This window comes from Ictidomys tridecemlineatus, chromosome 11, assembly GCF_052094955.1.
Source record: "Ictidomys tridecemlineatus isolate mIctTri1 chromosome 11, mIctTri1.hap1, whole genome shotgun sequence".
Taxonomy (NCBI): domain Eukaryota; kingdom Metazoa; phylum Chordata; class Mammalia; order Rodentia; family Sciuridae; genus Ictidomys; species Ictidomys tridecemlineatus.
The window spans coordinates 93,206,714-93,222,989 of record NC_135487.1 but is presented as its reverse complement, the minus strand read 5'-3'; the positions used below and the strand labels follow the sequence as shown (position 1 = coordinate 93,222,989).

The following is a 16,276-nucleotide window of genomic DNA, read 5'->3' as shown; positions in this document are numbered from 1 at the left end:
ATGTTAGGATTTTAAAATATATAACTCATATGGCAATAATTTCATAATAGCTGTGAATGTATTTAAATTGTCACCTTTATAAGAGAAACTATTTCTAAAAATTTTAAAAAGTGGTTTAATATACTTCATTTTTCTATATAACTATGATGCCCCAGGTGGCAAGTCATTTACCAAGTAAGTCTGCAGTTTCAGTGCTTTCAGCTGAGCCAAGATCACTGAGCAGAAGACTTGGGAAGACAGCACAACTTACACATTGGAAGCTTGGAGTCTAGGCCAGAGTATTAGATTTGGCTGATAAATATTTGTTGACTAAAGATAGGTGATTCTAACGAACACACTGTATTTTTTATTATAACTCCTCTATTATTGTTTACAATAAAATTATAAATAGCTATGTTAATAGTAACCCTTTTCTACTTTTGCACCATGTGTAAATGAGAAATATACATTTGATAGATTGGGTTTTCCTTTTTCATTGCATTGGAGTTCATGTGTAGCTCTACCACCTGAGTGGATGACACATTCTTTTCCAAGATTCTGGTTCATAAGCTACAACTCAGAAGTCAGTGTATTTATAAAAATAGGAGTAATCACATTTTTTTGAGAATGGGGGTACCACTTAGTGATAGTGACATCATGTTCATAGGTGGCTTTGGGCCATAGACTGAAGTGAATATCCCACTTATGTTTAGCAAAACAGAATGGCTCAAGATACTTTGTAATGAAATTCTTCTTGTTTAATGACTTATAGGATGATTACTAAATTTTATCTTATCCATATAATTATACTGTTTAACTCAGAATAATTATATGGATAAGATACAATTTTTAATTTGAGAAAAGTTAAATGGTATAACTTCACCTGAAGTCTCATAATCTGCATCTTTGCTTTCATGGTAAACTTTACCAGTATCCTGAGCCTACAGTGTTAGTTTCTACTTTGGTATTCATATTCTGATTGACTTAAAATTTGTGAAATGTCTTCCCCTCTCAATTTTCCCTGTGCTTATGATAAAATAAAAAAATTCTGAAGTTTTAACTTCTTACAATGAAAACTCAAATCAAACTAAAATGATAGTGTGTCAGTCTTCTTTTAAATCTCTTTGAAAGTTAAATTATACTAGGAGCAACACAATTAAAAGAAGAATATTATGGTGAAAATTTATTTCATTTTTACCATTCTGGTAGGCCTTTCATCGTACAAGTTTTGAAATGTTATAACTCTTTAGAAGCACATTTGAAAAAATTATGAGCAATGATGAAATAATTGTTTTAATGATGAAATATCTTGACAAAGTTCAAAACATATATCACTGTTTCCATAGTGTCTTAACTTTTAAAAAATTTGCAATGTACCCATATAGTAATTGAAAAAAGAATTAACATTTTTTAAATTAAAATAAGTTAATTATTCTTTCTTTATTCATTGGAACATTTGTAAGAATGAAAACAAAGAAAAAGGAAAAAAACTTAGAATATCAACATCTACATCTTGGTAGAACTTTTCAAAAGAAAATTCAAATACTAATGTTTGGTACAACATACTATAAAGGTATAGCCAAGATTAAACCCTACTAAGAAAGGAGGGTTTTGAATTTAAGGACATAAGAGTTCTCCTGTACTCTGATGAAAGTTTAAATGTAAAGTTACACAGGAATATCCATAAAAGAGCATGCTTTTTTCTAGTTTACAGATGATTATACCATGCCTCAAAAAGGTTTGACTTTCCAACTCCACATAATTTACAATGGATTAAGTCAAGCTTGTCCTATGTACTTGTCTCCAAGAGGGGAGTTAATTGTAACTATTTTTGCCTTAGTAATCTTAATAGCTATCCTTAAATTATTTTCATAGTGGAAAACAAACATGAAAATAAGAGTTTTCTCTATTGATTTGTAGAAAGAATTATATTCATGATGTTGAGGTCAAGAGTCAGTTTAATTCTCACCTTTTGTCTGGAATAATCATAATTCAAACTCAAAATGTCACATGGATCAGCCTTATTTTACAATCAATTTACTTTAAGGAGGAAGGACAGACATCATCAAATAATCATGAGGGGGACTTTCAGATGTCACTCTCAAATTATCTCAGTTTTAGAAGTATCTGAAAGAATGTTACTCCACTCAAAACCAAAGGGAAACCTAAATATGTCTCCCTCCTGCTGCACTACAGGTGATGGACTGAAATCCATGTGCAGGTGATTTAAGTGCTACCACTGTACATGACAACAAGGACTGTATTTCGTGTTCATTGAAAAGCCTTATTTTCATAATCTAGGCATTAGTGCTATGATGTCGACAAGATTGTCCTTGTTCCTTTCATGTGTTTCTTTAGAGGTTAATAGTAGATTCAGACTAACTTGAGTTCAGATTTTTGTTTTGAAATGTTCTGACTAGGTTTTCCGCAAGTAAAATCAAAACCAAACACTAAATAACAAAATAGCCTTTGAAAGAGCCACTAAAATCTTACAAACATGATATTAATCTCTTTCTCCCTCCTACATTTAGATAGTAATATATGAACAATTTATTGTTCATGAAATGTATTGACAGAAATCAACATATTATTTACTTTTGTAAAGTCTAGAAATTATATTCTATTACACAGTGATGAACTATCTAAAATTGTTTCAGTTAGAGTGGGACAATATAGGTGATGCTAGACCCATGGCACCTAGGTGTGTGGTCTGCTGTTCCACCTCGTTGGTATGAGAGTACTCCATCATAATGCCCCAGGGGTTAATGCCCTGACAACCCATTTCTCACAAGTCCCTGTTATTAAGAGTTATATGGCTGTATATCCTATTACATCAGAATTTTTATTGTTAATAGCATGGGGATTGAGTATTTTAATAAATTGATTTTGTATCCTGCTACCATCAAAGTATATAAAACTTGTGTAAAATGTAATTTGTATAAAGTTGATCTTTCTTAATTTAGGAATATTATCCAAAGTAAGAAGTGTTTTTGAATGCCATTCACATAATAAAGCACCTTAAATCCAATAAAAAGTAGAATATATTTCAAATTGGCTTCTAAATTAATAGAGCAACCAGATTAATGAGTCTTGAAGTAACACAATTTGAGGCAATTAGATTCTACAACAATCAATAAATTATCCTAGAAAATCAATTTTCCCTGATTACCTTAATGTTAATATCAAGATTATCAAATTTTTAAAACTTGTATTCACAAATAATTAAGGGAAAATTCTTTGGATAGTGAAACTTGTTCTTTCAAGATTGTGATGAGACTGTGTCTCCAAGTTCTTAGCAGGAAGCCTGTTCCCTTCTGTGAAGACCAGAATGTGCTGCCAGGTGTGCTGGCATTGCATAGAAGCAGCACTGACTGCGTGGACTGCAGAGGGCAGCAGACCCAGGTTCATGTCTTTAGCCAGATGTGTGAGGGTATCCGCTATTTACGATGCAAATGAAAAGTTGTGAGTTCCTCTGTAGCATCATTGAGATTGGCTTCCACTGTTTGAGTGGAAGGATGTAAGGTTAATTGTGTGCTGAGGTTATATCTGATGCCACCCTTTAGTAAGAGTTGAATGAAGTGTTTAAGAGAGCCTATGGATTATTTTTGCAATTTCCTATGAATCTATACCTATTTCAAAATACACAGTTCAGAGAATCATTAGGTTGAAATGAAACAAAATAAAATATTCAAGTAATGCTGTAAAAAACCAAAGGAGAGTGAATTAAAGCAATGACCATTAAGATTATTAGAGCATGTGATATAAAATCCTAAGAGATATCTTAGTCAAGAGAATTGCAAACATGAATATGTTCAAAATTATAAGTTACAAATATCATCATAGGATTTAAACTTTCCCAAAATAAAGAAAGGATCTCCAGCCTATGTTTTTAATATATGTTTTTTAGTTGTAGTTGGACACAATACCTTTATTTTGTTATTTATTTTTATGTGGTACTGAGTATCAAACCCAGTGCATCATACGTGCTAGGAGAGAACTCTACTGTTGAGCCACAACTCCAGCTCTCCAAACCATTTTAAGTAGCTTTACTTATGGAAAAAGTAAAAAAAAATGAAATTAGACATTTGCACATATTAATTTCAACACAAATAGTATTACAAATATGGTTGTAACAATATGTAAATTATTATTAAGAACAAGGTCTGAAGAATTAAAAGGTAATATCTAAAACCATAATGTTTTTAGAAGGGTAGCAAAACTTAATATTTTGAATCTATTAAAATTTTTCATTATGTAATTATATTATTAATTTCACTGATGATCATTTTATTAATTGCCGCAGTCCGGCTACAGCAAAATAGCCGGGGGGTGATGAGCAACTTGTGTACATTGATACAGCAGGAGTAGGAGCCATTTATTGTAGGATAAAATCGGTATTTATACATGCAACACAGCTTATCTAATTAACACAAACTAGATACAGCAGTCAACCAATAAGGAATCTCCATACTTAATGGCTCGCTGGCGTTACTTCACAAACCACTCCCTCTGGCATTTTGCCAGGTGCCATCCAGACTTGTTTACAGACTCTAACATTTAATAACACAAAAAGTTGCATTCTAGAAAGCTCTTTGATAAAATTGAACCAAAGTTCTGCATTGCCATGAAATGAGTCAACTTTATTATTTGACTCGAAATAAGTCATATTTATTATTCACACATAATAAATATGAGAATGAACTGTTGTAACTAGTGCTAAAATCAATGATCAAAATCATATACTAAAAAACATTACTATGCTTATATTGTTTGCTTTCAACTTTTCTCAATACTCCTAGCAAAAATATTAACACTCATCAAGATGCACATGAAAGATATATGGACATCATCCTTACTTCCTCTTATGTTCATTCTCCAGATGCAGTAAATCACCAAGTTCCACTGATTCCATCTCCTCCCTGTTTTTCATATGTCAATTTCTATTTTCTTCTCACATATCCTACACTACCCAGGACCTAAGATCTCTTCTGAAGTGGATCCTTCTTAGATAGTTATGAAAAGGGATGCTTCTGTAATATCAAACTTTGCTTTTTTTATCTCACACCATGTACATGGCAATGTGTGCTAATTTTTTAATCAATTATATTTTAGTTATATTTTAATTATATATTTTTAATTATATTTTTTAATCAAGGCTGTACACATGAAAACAGTTTCCTGGACAATCATATTTCAGTGGTTGGTCAATGGTCAAAATAATACATAGTCCCTTTGGAAATGGGGAAAAAATATTGTTTTGGTGACATCATGTGAAGCACAGCATACCCAAGGGGAAATTGTGGGATTCACAAGCTCTGTCTCAATCTGAAGTTATGTTGAGTATTCTCAATTCATTTAAACACTTCATTAATTTCTGTATGTTTCTTACTATAAATAATTCTTGTGATTTTGATTGTTAGCATACTTTTGGATCTCTTATCAGGAAGTCTTCAATAACAATCAGTGGGTCCCTGGTATCATGACAACAGTTTTTTCATACCTGCTTTAAAAATGTGCTCAGAAAGAGTTTTTCAAAAACTAATTAATTTCCATGGGTCACAGGACCCCAAATAAAAATGAGTGATCATGATTTTCCCCAATTTAGAACTTGTGATTTTCAGTATGAAGTTTAAACTCTGTAATATGCCATCTTAGAACATTTCATGATGCACACAAGACTCACTCTGCAGCAGGTTTTCTAATTTCAGTCTATATCCCAGGTCCTCTGACCCTATTTATTCTGAGCATTATGGACTTTAGGTGTTTTATATATTTCAAGTTCTTCCTCAACACTTTGCAGGTTTGTAGTTCTGTTTCTCTCTCTCCTCCACTAGAATGTGAACTATAGGGACAGACAGTGCGTGTCCAGGGTCTGGAAGCACTTGACATGTTCTTGCCAGTGGAATAGGCATCAAATGATTATATCAAGACATTAATCAGATACTTTTGTACTTTAGTAGTTTTCATTCATATGTTTATTTTGTACAACATTTATAAATTTTGAAATTATCCTAAAGGGAATTGAAATTATACATTGAGATAAAACTTTAAGAATATATAATATATAATTTTTAATGGAACATAGATTTATTTCTACAAGAAAATTGCTATTAAAAGTATGTAATCCAATTTTGTGAGATTCATTTTTGGAAATTCGGTATTTCTCTGTCTCTGTCTAGGACCAGAATGTAATACTACCATTAACTTCTCAAAAATGTTTTCCCAGTAAACTGCTGAATAGGCAAAACTAGAGCAAAAACACTACTGTCCATATTTTCTTGTTGGCTCAACTATTACTGTATCAATTTTTACTTTTAGTTTTTGAACAGATATTTTTAAATTCTTTTGAGTTCTATAGATTATTTTTGTCAGAGTGGGTCTATTTTATAATCATTTTCCCAATAAATTAGTACAGAAGGAGATGGTCTAATTCAAATTTATGAATAGTTTTTTTTCTGACAATGGGAAAGAATTTGCATCTTTAGCCTACTGCAAGGTAAAAATCAATAGAATATATACATAATCAAAAAGGCAGATGAAATTAAAAAAACTATGTCATTCATTTATTGCAATTCCTACTTTTTCTTTGACATTTTTGTACTGAGGAACATTGCTTACTAAGTACATTTTATAAAATTAATTTATGAAAATTATTGCTCATTTTCTGTGTATTTATTCAATTTATATTTTATAATCTTTAGCAATTTACTCCTAGACTTATTTTAGAAGTAGGTTTTATTGGTAGCTGATCTGCAAGAAAAGGAAACAGAGTCAAATATATTGTTGGAGACAATAGCAGCTTCTTAGTGTAGTTGTCAAAAAATGTGTGTTTTTTGAACGAGGATAATGAAGCTAGGAGTGACATTTTAGTAAGTGGTCCTACGTATGCCTCTTCTCTGGAAAAATACACAGTGCAGTGATTATCTTTCTTCCCATGATTATCTTCAGAGTCAAACACTATTTTTACTCCATCAAATAATTAAGCGGAAACTTATGAAACTGCCAATATTAGACCATCTTTCACCCACAAACGTTAATCTCATTTACTTCTACCTATTATATCTCTGCCCTCTTGGTTTTCACGGGCTAGCATTTGGTCTGGGTGAAACTTTCCCCAGTAATTCATGTTTTACTCAAGAATTAATTCACTTGCTCTACTTCTGGCCTAAAAATACTTCCCTGTCTTTCACAGGAAACCTCAGATTATTTTCTTGCTTTTTAACCATTATTTTTGGTCTATATCTACTCTGTATATTATAAATGTTATATTATACATTTCTCTGTATGTCTCTGTCTTTTACATAAGAAATGTCCTGGTTGGCCTTCTCTGTTCCATTTCTTTTTTCAGTAACTTTATATCCTACCTGTAAGGACAGTAGCAAACCCAGGGAAAGAGCAATGTGCCTGATAATCCTCCTGTAAATCTATTATCTCAAAACATCTGAGAATGAGATTGCATTGTCATTCTGAGCCAGCCCTTTCCTTACATAAAACTCAAGTTTAAATGGGGTCAATAACAGGATTTATTCAAAAGGGTTATGGCAAGATTAGGTGAAATAATATACATGATAACATTGAATCCATTGATGAATCCCTATTAAAAGACTCTTTAGGCTGGCACAATATATTTCCATCATAGAGTTCACAGTACTATAGATAGGAAATTGAATGTAGTATATGAGAAAGACATGGGGCAAAATTCTACCCAGAGAGAAAGGAGAAAATTAAAAGTATGAGCTCTTGACATTTGTTGTAATTTGGAATTATTCGATTGCCTCTATTTCTAGTATTTTTAATCTTGGTGACTTGTTGTATGTTCTTAACTTTTCAATTTGTCTTTGCTTCTCTCATAAATATAGAAGGGCAGAAATGAGTCCCAAGTTAGTCAACATAAGTAAATCGTTTAGACCTCTGGGCAATGTAACAAACAGGATTTTCTTAGACTTTTATTGAAAAATTAACACAAAGTCCTTTTCAATGTTGTTTTGAAAGGAAAAATGAATATTCTCAGTGAAGAAATTTTAGTGTTGTCCTTTGTTAGAGATTTTTTGTTTTCATGAAAAGTGTACATGTCATGTGTTCAAGGTTAATTCAATTGAATCAATGATTCCTCATATGGACTGATTGAATTCTTATGTTTTAAAGTACTGGAATCCAATAAAGCATATTTTATTTGAGGCTCAATTTATAAAGCAAATAGAAGTGTAATCATGTTTGTTGAAAGGAGACAGAGTTTTGAATCCTTGCCCTCTCGGTCTACTAATACTATAATTGGGATAGTATTTTAAATGTAATTCAAAATATATTCAAAGCCTCTGCAGTCTTCTTAAGCCTTTAAATTCAAAGTGGAGATTTTCACCATATACTCAAAAGTTTGTGTTCAATATGGAGCATCAGGTGATAAGATAAAGTATCTGGTGTCTAAAAATCTAGAGTGTATGTGATATCAAATTATATCATAAAAATCAATTTTAGAGTATGCCATCAATCTTACTTTGCTATTCATATAAGATTACTAATATCACTTAGGACACCACCCTGTACAAATATCAACAAGAGTATGTTTTCACAAAGAAAATTTAATAGAAATATGCCAATTGGGCAATAAATTCTTTGATAAGTTAAAGCACAGGATCCTAAAGATGAATTTGAAAGTGTTCATGTATACAGTTTTTAAACTTAGAAAACTTGCAAGTAGTAAAGCTGAGATTCACAGTATGAGACTGTTAGGACTTGTCCTCTCCTTACACAAAAACCTACACAAAACAACTTATACAAAAGCATATGATATTTTGAAATTAAAGTACCATCCTGATTCAACATTTGTATTTATTACTTTAAACATGGATTGAATGAAAATGTTTTCTTTTATTGTATTACTTAGTTATCACAAATTTATTATTTACTTAGGGAGGTTATGAAAAAAATATAATGAATGCAGAGAAATAGACAAATTGCATTAGCCTCACAATGTTCTTCATGCATGTAGAGAGAAATCTGTTATTTGAAATATAGCTTCATAAATTTGTATTTGCCATCATGCAACTGAGGATGGTTTTGTCTGACACATTGTTAAAAGCACTTTAATTATAGAAAATTTAAAACACTAGCTTCTATACTCAATTTACTTCAATTTTCAGAATTAATCACAATCTCACTATGCTATTTTGACAAGCATATCTTTTTTTGACCATAATGAACTACTTTACTGACACATTCATGTTTTGAAATAAAAGAATTAATTCAGAAATGATGTGTTCATATCTGCATTACTTCATCATTTTATTATCTGAGATAAATAGTGGAACATATTTTGATTGAAAACGCTTTTCTCTAATCTTTATGGGTCAAAGGAAATCATATACTTTCCCCCTAAGCTTTAAATGCCTTATTCCCTCAAATCAATTAAAAAACTCATTACTTTAGCAAATACTTTAGTAAGACAATAACTCTACCCGTTTTGAACTCAGTATAAAAAGGAAATGTATAAATTCATCAAGTCATAATGACTAGATTTCAGAAGAAGTAAGAATAAAGAAGGAAGTAAAGGAAAGAAGGAAAGGGAACATGTAGGAAAGGAGGGTAAAAGATGATGTCAAAATATAGCAACAATGTTTGAAGAACTTCCAACAAATTTAGCTTCTGGAATCCACATGATGCATTTATGAGAATGTATTATATAAAGTCATAACCCTCTTTATAAATCACAACATACACATTATTGTTGCCTAAGAAAATTTTTAATCTTCTCCATGATTTGACAATTACCCATCTGTAGTGTCCCTAATTATTTGGCTAAAGTACTTAATAAAAGCTGAAAATAATAATACCAGTGATAATTGCCCTGAATCAATACAGCAATGATAAAAGTCTATCCCTGTCTTCTCGTAGGTGATTCAAACCATCAGCGCAGTAGACAGAGATGAATCTATAGAAGACCACCATTTTTATTTCACTCTCTCTGCAGAAGACACAAACAACTCAAGTTTCACAATCAGAGATAATCAAGGTAACACCATTCAGTCATAATGATTTTTTGACTCATTTTTCATAAATCACTTTTTTATTTTAATGGAACTTGAGGCATTGTTTTTCACACTGCTTTTAATATCATAATGTCAAGAAATAAAGCAAAAGAGTAATAATAAAAAAGTTAAAAAAAAAACCTCAGAGTCAAGTTCTGAAAATACTGGCCACACTTCCTTCTCACTGCATTTTTTCAAATTAGAGGTGGGTTTTAAAAGTCACAGTGGCTATAAGCTCTTTTCTGTCTGACCCGGCAAACTTCATTGCAGTCCTGGATTCTCGATTCCTTCGTTATCTTTTTCTTTTTACATTTATATTTTTAGTTGTAGTTGGACACAATACTTTTATTTCACTTATTTATTTTTAATGTGGTGCTGAGGATCAAAACCAGGGCCTCACATGTGCTAGGCAAGTGCTCTACCACTGAGCCACAACCCTAGCTGTTCATTCATATCTTAATCTTCAGTATTTGTCTGAAGAGAAAATACCCTTAGTGTACTGTGAGGTGAGCTGTTTTTGATTCACAAATGTTTAAAGTCATCAATAAGGAGTTACAAATATATGAAAGTCGTTTATTTTTTTTTCTTTTCCCTCTAAACAAAATTATTTTATAAATCAAAGGATAAAATATTCTGGAAGGATTTTGGGTAGAAAAAGAATTTCTCTTCCTTTTGTGTAGAAGTGGATTAATTATAGAAGGCCATTCTGCTCCTTTTAAATTTGCTTTAGGAAGAGATATTTGGCCATAATATAGATTTCTATTTAAACCTTTCTTTTTACCTCAAATATATAAGCCACACAATATCTATGACCAGATACTGAGCCGTTCCTCCCCACCACTGGGTCTAGTCTCCAATTCAGAGGTGCCTTTGGTGGGAGAGGGAACAGACACATGTCTCTATTTTATTTGTATCAAATTCTTAGTGAAAGTAGTTCAAATATATTTAGAAAAAAATCCCACAAATATCAAATATAATATGTCTTATACATCTTTATAATAATTCAACATATATTACTGAGGCAAAATAAATATAGCAAAACCTAAAGAATACAAGTTTGGTTTAATGTTTGTAGTCCCAAGTAAGGTAATAAAACACATTGAATTGAAAAGATGAGAACTGTTTCTCACCACTTAAATCTGCCTCGTACATAAATTTCATGTGTTTTATGGACTTCAAGAGCATTATCTTTTTAGCATTGAAAAGATGATTTGGAAAAAGGTTTAACTACATATGCATTTCAAGAAGATTTCATTTATTTGCACTTTACTATCATCTTATAAAGTAGACTGATGGATTCAGAACATACTTAGGTATTGCAAAACTATTCTGAATAAATAAATACAGAGGAAATATAGATCTAAGACCCAAAGAATCACATTGATAAAAATCATTCAGAATATTTTGGGACTTGGGGAAAAACAATTTTACATTTTGAGTATGTGTTGGCCATTTTCATTAATATTTTGAGTGGCTTCTCTAGATAAAAATTGTTTGAAGATTCTCTGAATTTTAAAAATAAAATGAGTGAAGTCAAAATCAGATATCCTACTATTATATTTTCCTAAAAGTAAAATCAGTTCTTTTTTCTATTTAGAAAACCTACTATTTGAGATCACATTCTTTAATAGTTATATAATAGAAAATCTATGTATTTCTAAGATGTATGAAAATAATGGGCTCTAGATGTTAGAAAAAGCAGTGTTAGTGCAGTTGATCCAAATAAAACTGGTAGCATCTGCATAAAATTAATGCTAGTAACCCCTATAAATGCTCATATGTGGCTATAGAAATGTTTGCTCTACTCTGCTTTTATTTTCCATATTTCTCAAAAACGTTTTGGAACTGATTTAAATAATTCATCTCATTTCACAATTAGGTAATGTCAAAGCATTAATTAATTTTCAGGGAACCTTCAAGTTGTCTTTTAATCAAAAATTTTCTCTTTTATTTGAACTTATTTAATCATATCTCTATAGTAGTGGCTCTAATACACAAGATGGATTGATTTATTTTATGTTGTTGATAAATTCTGGTATCTTGTTTTAGATAACACAGGTACAATTTTGACTAATAGAAGTGGGTTTAGCCTTCAAGAAGAGCCCAACTTCTTCATAACCATTTTAATTGCGGACAACAGGATCCCATCACTTACAAGAACAAACACACTTACCATACATGTCTGTGACTGTGATGACAGTGGGAATACACAGACCTGCAGTGATAAGAAACTCGTGCTTTTCTTGGGACTCAGGGTCGAAGTAATAATTGCTATTCTCATCTTCATTATGGTAATATGTGGTAAGTAGTGCTGAACTGAACATATCTCCACTTATTAAAGTAACATGATAAATATATAATTATGTTATATTATATATTTATTCTATTTATTCTATGCTATTCTATTATATAGAATAGCAGTATGGTTTAACTGCTATTCTAAATGTATTATAATTTTTAAACCAAATAGAATAAATGAAAAATAGAGTGGGCAAATCCACATTTCAAACCAAAGATCACTGACCCTTCAATTTTAAGAGTATGTGTATGTATGCCAGTTTATAAATGTTTTGACATATGCATTGCACAAATATAAGATATAAAAATACCTAAGAACAATTGGGCACTTCTGTTGTCCAGAAAATTGTCCTCATGCCCTGCATGTGTTACGAAATTTTATCTTCATAGTAACCTTATGAAGTAACAGTGGTTATGGCCACCTTCCCTGTCCTACCTGCTTCCCCAACCCTTTTAGAGGATTTTTGCATCTATGTTCATCAGTGATGTTGGTCTGTAGTTTTCTTTTCTTGCAGCATATTTGTCTGGTTTCAGTATCAAAAAGTGTTATTAGCCTCATAAAATGAATCTGGTAGTATTCCCTCTCCTAATTTTTCAGAAGATTTTGAGATTTACTGGAATTACTTCTTCAGTTGTTCAGTAGAATTCAGCATTGAAACCATGAGGTCCTAGACTTTAATATGGATTTTGATTATTGATTCAATATGCTTACTACTTATTGTTCTGTCCTGATTTCCAGTTTCTCCTTGGCACAGTGTTGGTAGCTATATATTTTTAGGAATTTATCTATTAATTCCAATTACTTGGTCTGTGATAGTTTACAGTATGTTTTATTATCCTTTATTTTCTGATATCAGTTATGATGCCTCATCTTTAATTTCTAATTTTACTAACCTGAGACTCCTCACTGTTTTCTTTTTGTATAAAATAGTACCAATATATTTATCTTTGTGAAAATTCTAACATCCCTTCATATGTGTTTCAAATCCTATCCCTGATGTGCTGAAAAGATATGTAAATCCAAGGATGTAGAAAGGTTAGTTAGTTAGATGTGCACACACACACACACACACACACACACACACACACACACACTCACACACAAGCATGCACCTGCATATGCACACACAGTTTTTCTTCTAATTAAAAAGTGTTCTGAAATTCTTCTGTTTCTACATTTTGCTAAAACTATTTTGTGTAATAAATATTGATCTGCACAAACCAGTATTATGATTCAAATGCAAGATAGTTTGGAGTTTCTGAAATTAATGTGGTATCATGGGGCCCAGGCTCTGAAACAACTTTCTTAATTTGAAGATGACCTTTCTGTCTCCTAGCTGGGTCTTTCTGGGGATGTGATTTAAATGCTTTTAGGCTTTACTTTTCTCATCTTAAAGGAATATAACATATATGTGAATTTAATAAGAACTAAATCAATCAATAAATATAAATTTTTAGAAGAAACTGACATATATTTTGTGGTCAATAAATACCAACTTAGAAAATAATCATGTCACAGAATGTCCCCTTAATGTGGAATATAAAACTGTCCTGTTCTGAACTTACTTTAACCGGACTCATTGTCACTGAGTTTGCCAAGTGTATTCAGATTGGAAAAATGCTCTATTAATCTACTTGGTTCCATTTTAATATTTGAGAAAAGTTAAATTTGAATTCTAAATTGTTCACAGAAAACAGTTCAATGTATTTTCACAGTGTTTTCCCTCTAAGTCATCAGCAAGAATGTTTGTTATTTTCTTCCTTATGTCATTTTGCAAGTCCAGTTTTAAATTACTTTCCGTCACGTTATCTTCAAAATCAAGGTTGTGTCTGGAGCTTTTAACAAGCTCAGGATTGTGGAGTTCATTATGCTCTGTGTGTGTTCATTCATATTCTGATACATTTTCTTCATCAGGGTTTATATTTTTGATGTTGGCGCTAAGACAACAAAGAAAGCAGATCCTCTTTCTTGGGAGAGAATGTCTTCTGCTACGACGATGAAGGAGGTGGAGAAGACACAGAGGCTTTCGACATTGCGGAGTCAGAAGCACCGCTGTGATGCGGGAACACAGGGCTCGGAAGACCACCTCGCAGAGATCCGGAGCCTCTACAGGCAGTCTCTGCAGGTGGGCCCCTACAGCACCCTCTTTAGGAAATTCATCCTGGAGAAGCTGGACCAGGTGGACTCGGACCCCTGCGCCCCACCTTTTGACTCCCTTCAGACCTACGCCTTCAAGGGCCTGGGGTCCTTGGCCAGCCTCCCTGAGCTCCTTAGGGTCAACCGACACCGTCCAGGATGAAAATTTTGATTACCTTAATGAGCTGGGACCTCGATTTATAAGATTAGCATGTATGTTTGGTTCTGCAGTGCACTCCAACAATTAGGACTTTTTACCATAAAAAAATCCCCAAAGTGCTAATGCCCATTTGAGCAAAATGCGTTGTGTGGTCTGGCTTTCTGCAGCGTGGTGAGCCTGAGTTTGTAGTTTTTCGATGTCCTTGAGTACATTGTCCTTAAAGAAAAATGTTGGAAGAGATGCACATAAATAGACCTCAATTGCTAGTGCAAGCCAGTGCCACCTCATGACTGCAATGTTCCTCATAAGATCCATTATATCCAGGGCAAATTCTCAAAGTGTTTATTTGCCTAACCTGAGAAAGAGAATCAGGCCCTCCAATGTTGTTTCATTCGTTCAATTGTTTTATTCCCGCAAATTAAGAATAAAGCATTGATGAGTGAGGTTCCTGATGATATATAGAGAGAAAATTTATCATCTGGAGAATCTGATGGTTACATAGACATGTAAAAACATTTATGTTACATTAATAAGCGGGACTGTGAAAGATTCTATGAATCATTTGGGTTTGATATTTTAAAATTCATGCCAAGAAGGCTCTTTAAACCTCATTTAAAATTTGTACATATATTTGATATAAATGAATTACTCAGATTTATATAAGTTTGTGCTGTTTTCTATATTATAGTTTGACATGTCTGAATTTTTCTTTTAGAGCATATTTCTTGAATATTTACTATTCTCAAAGAAATTCTAAATAAAAAGAAACTACTACAAAAATAACAAAATCACTATATAAAATTATTATAATCTCAGGAAAGTCTTAGTCATACTTGAATTTTCTGACATTTGGGGGAAAATAAAGAGAATAACAACTGTGAGATTTCTAAGAAAATATGTACAGAAGACATACATGATAAATGGTTATTCAAAATGAAAACTTTTAAATTCAACTGTATGAACAGAAAAAAAAAACCTAACTATAAAAGAAGTCAAAATTCTTCATAGACACCTCACCAAAGAAACTTTAAAGATGAAAATAAGTACATGAAACAATGCAGCATACCACACGTCATTAAGGAAATGCAAATTAAAATTACTATGAGATACCATTATATACTTATTAAAATGGCCCAAACTCAGAATACAGTCTCTGAGCTCCTATTCATTCTGGGTAAGAGGGCAGCACAGCACATCTCTTTGAAAGACAGGTTTCTTGTAGAAGTAAACATGCTTTTGCAATCCAGATGACTGCTCATTTTGGTATTTATACGAAGAATTAAAACTTATGTCTACACCCATACTTGCATAGGGATGTACATGGCAGCTGTATTTATGGTTGCCCAGACTTTGAGGCAACTAAAATATCCCAAAACAGGGGAATGGATAAGTAACTTTCATGAAATTTATATATCTATACAATGGAATATTTTTAACATTTAAAAAAAAGAAGATCTCAAGTCTAGGAAAGGTGAGGAGTAAACTTAAATGTATCTATTGCAAGAAAAGAAGACAATATGTAAATGCTACATACTGTGGGGTCAAATCAAATGACCACCTAGAAGAGGGAAAACCATGAGACAGGGAGAAGGCAGTTGTTACGAGGGGTAGGAGGATGGAAGGGGTGAATAGGTAGAGCAGGAAGGCTGTGGTGGACAGTGAAATCACTGGGTGTGT

At 32.2% G+C, this 16,276-nt stretch overlaps 1 pseudogene; it reads left to right on the top strand.

Annotated features, from left to right (window-relative positions):
* The window catches only part of LOC144368605 (cadherin-19-like), a 43,329-nt pseudogene extending 28,642 nt beyond the window's left edge, over positions 1 to 14,687 (top strand).
* The last annotated feature ends 1,589 nt before the right edge of the window (positions 14,688 to 16,276 follow it).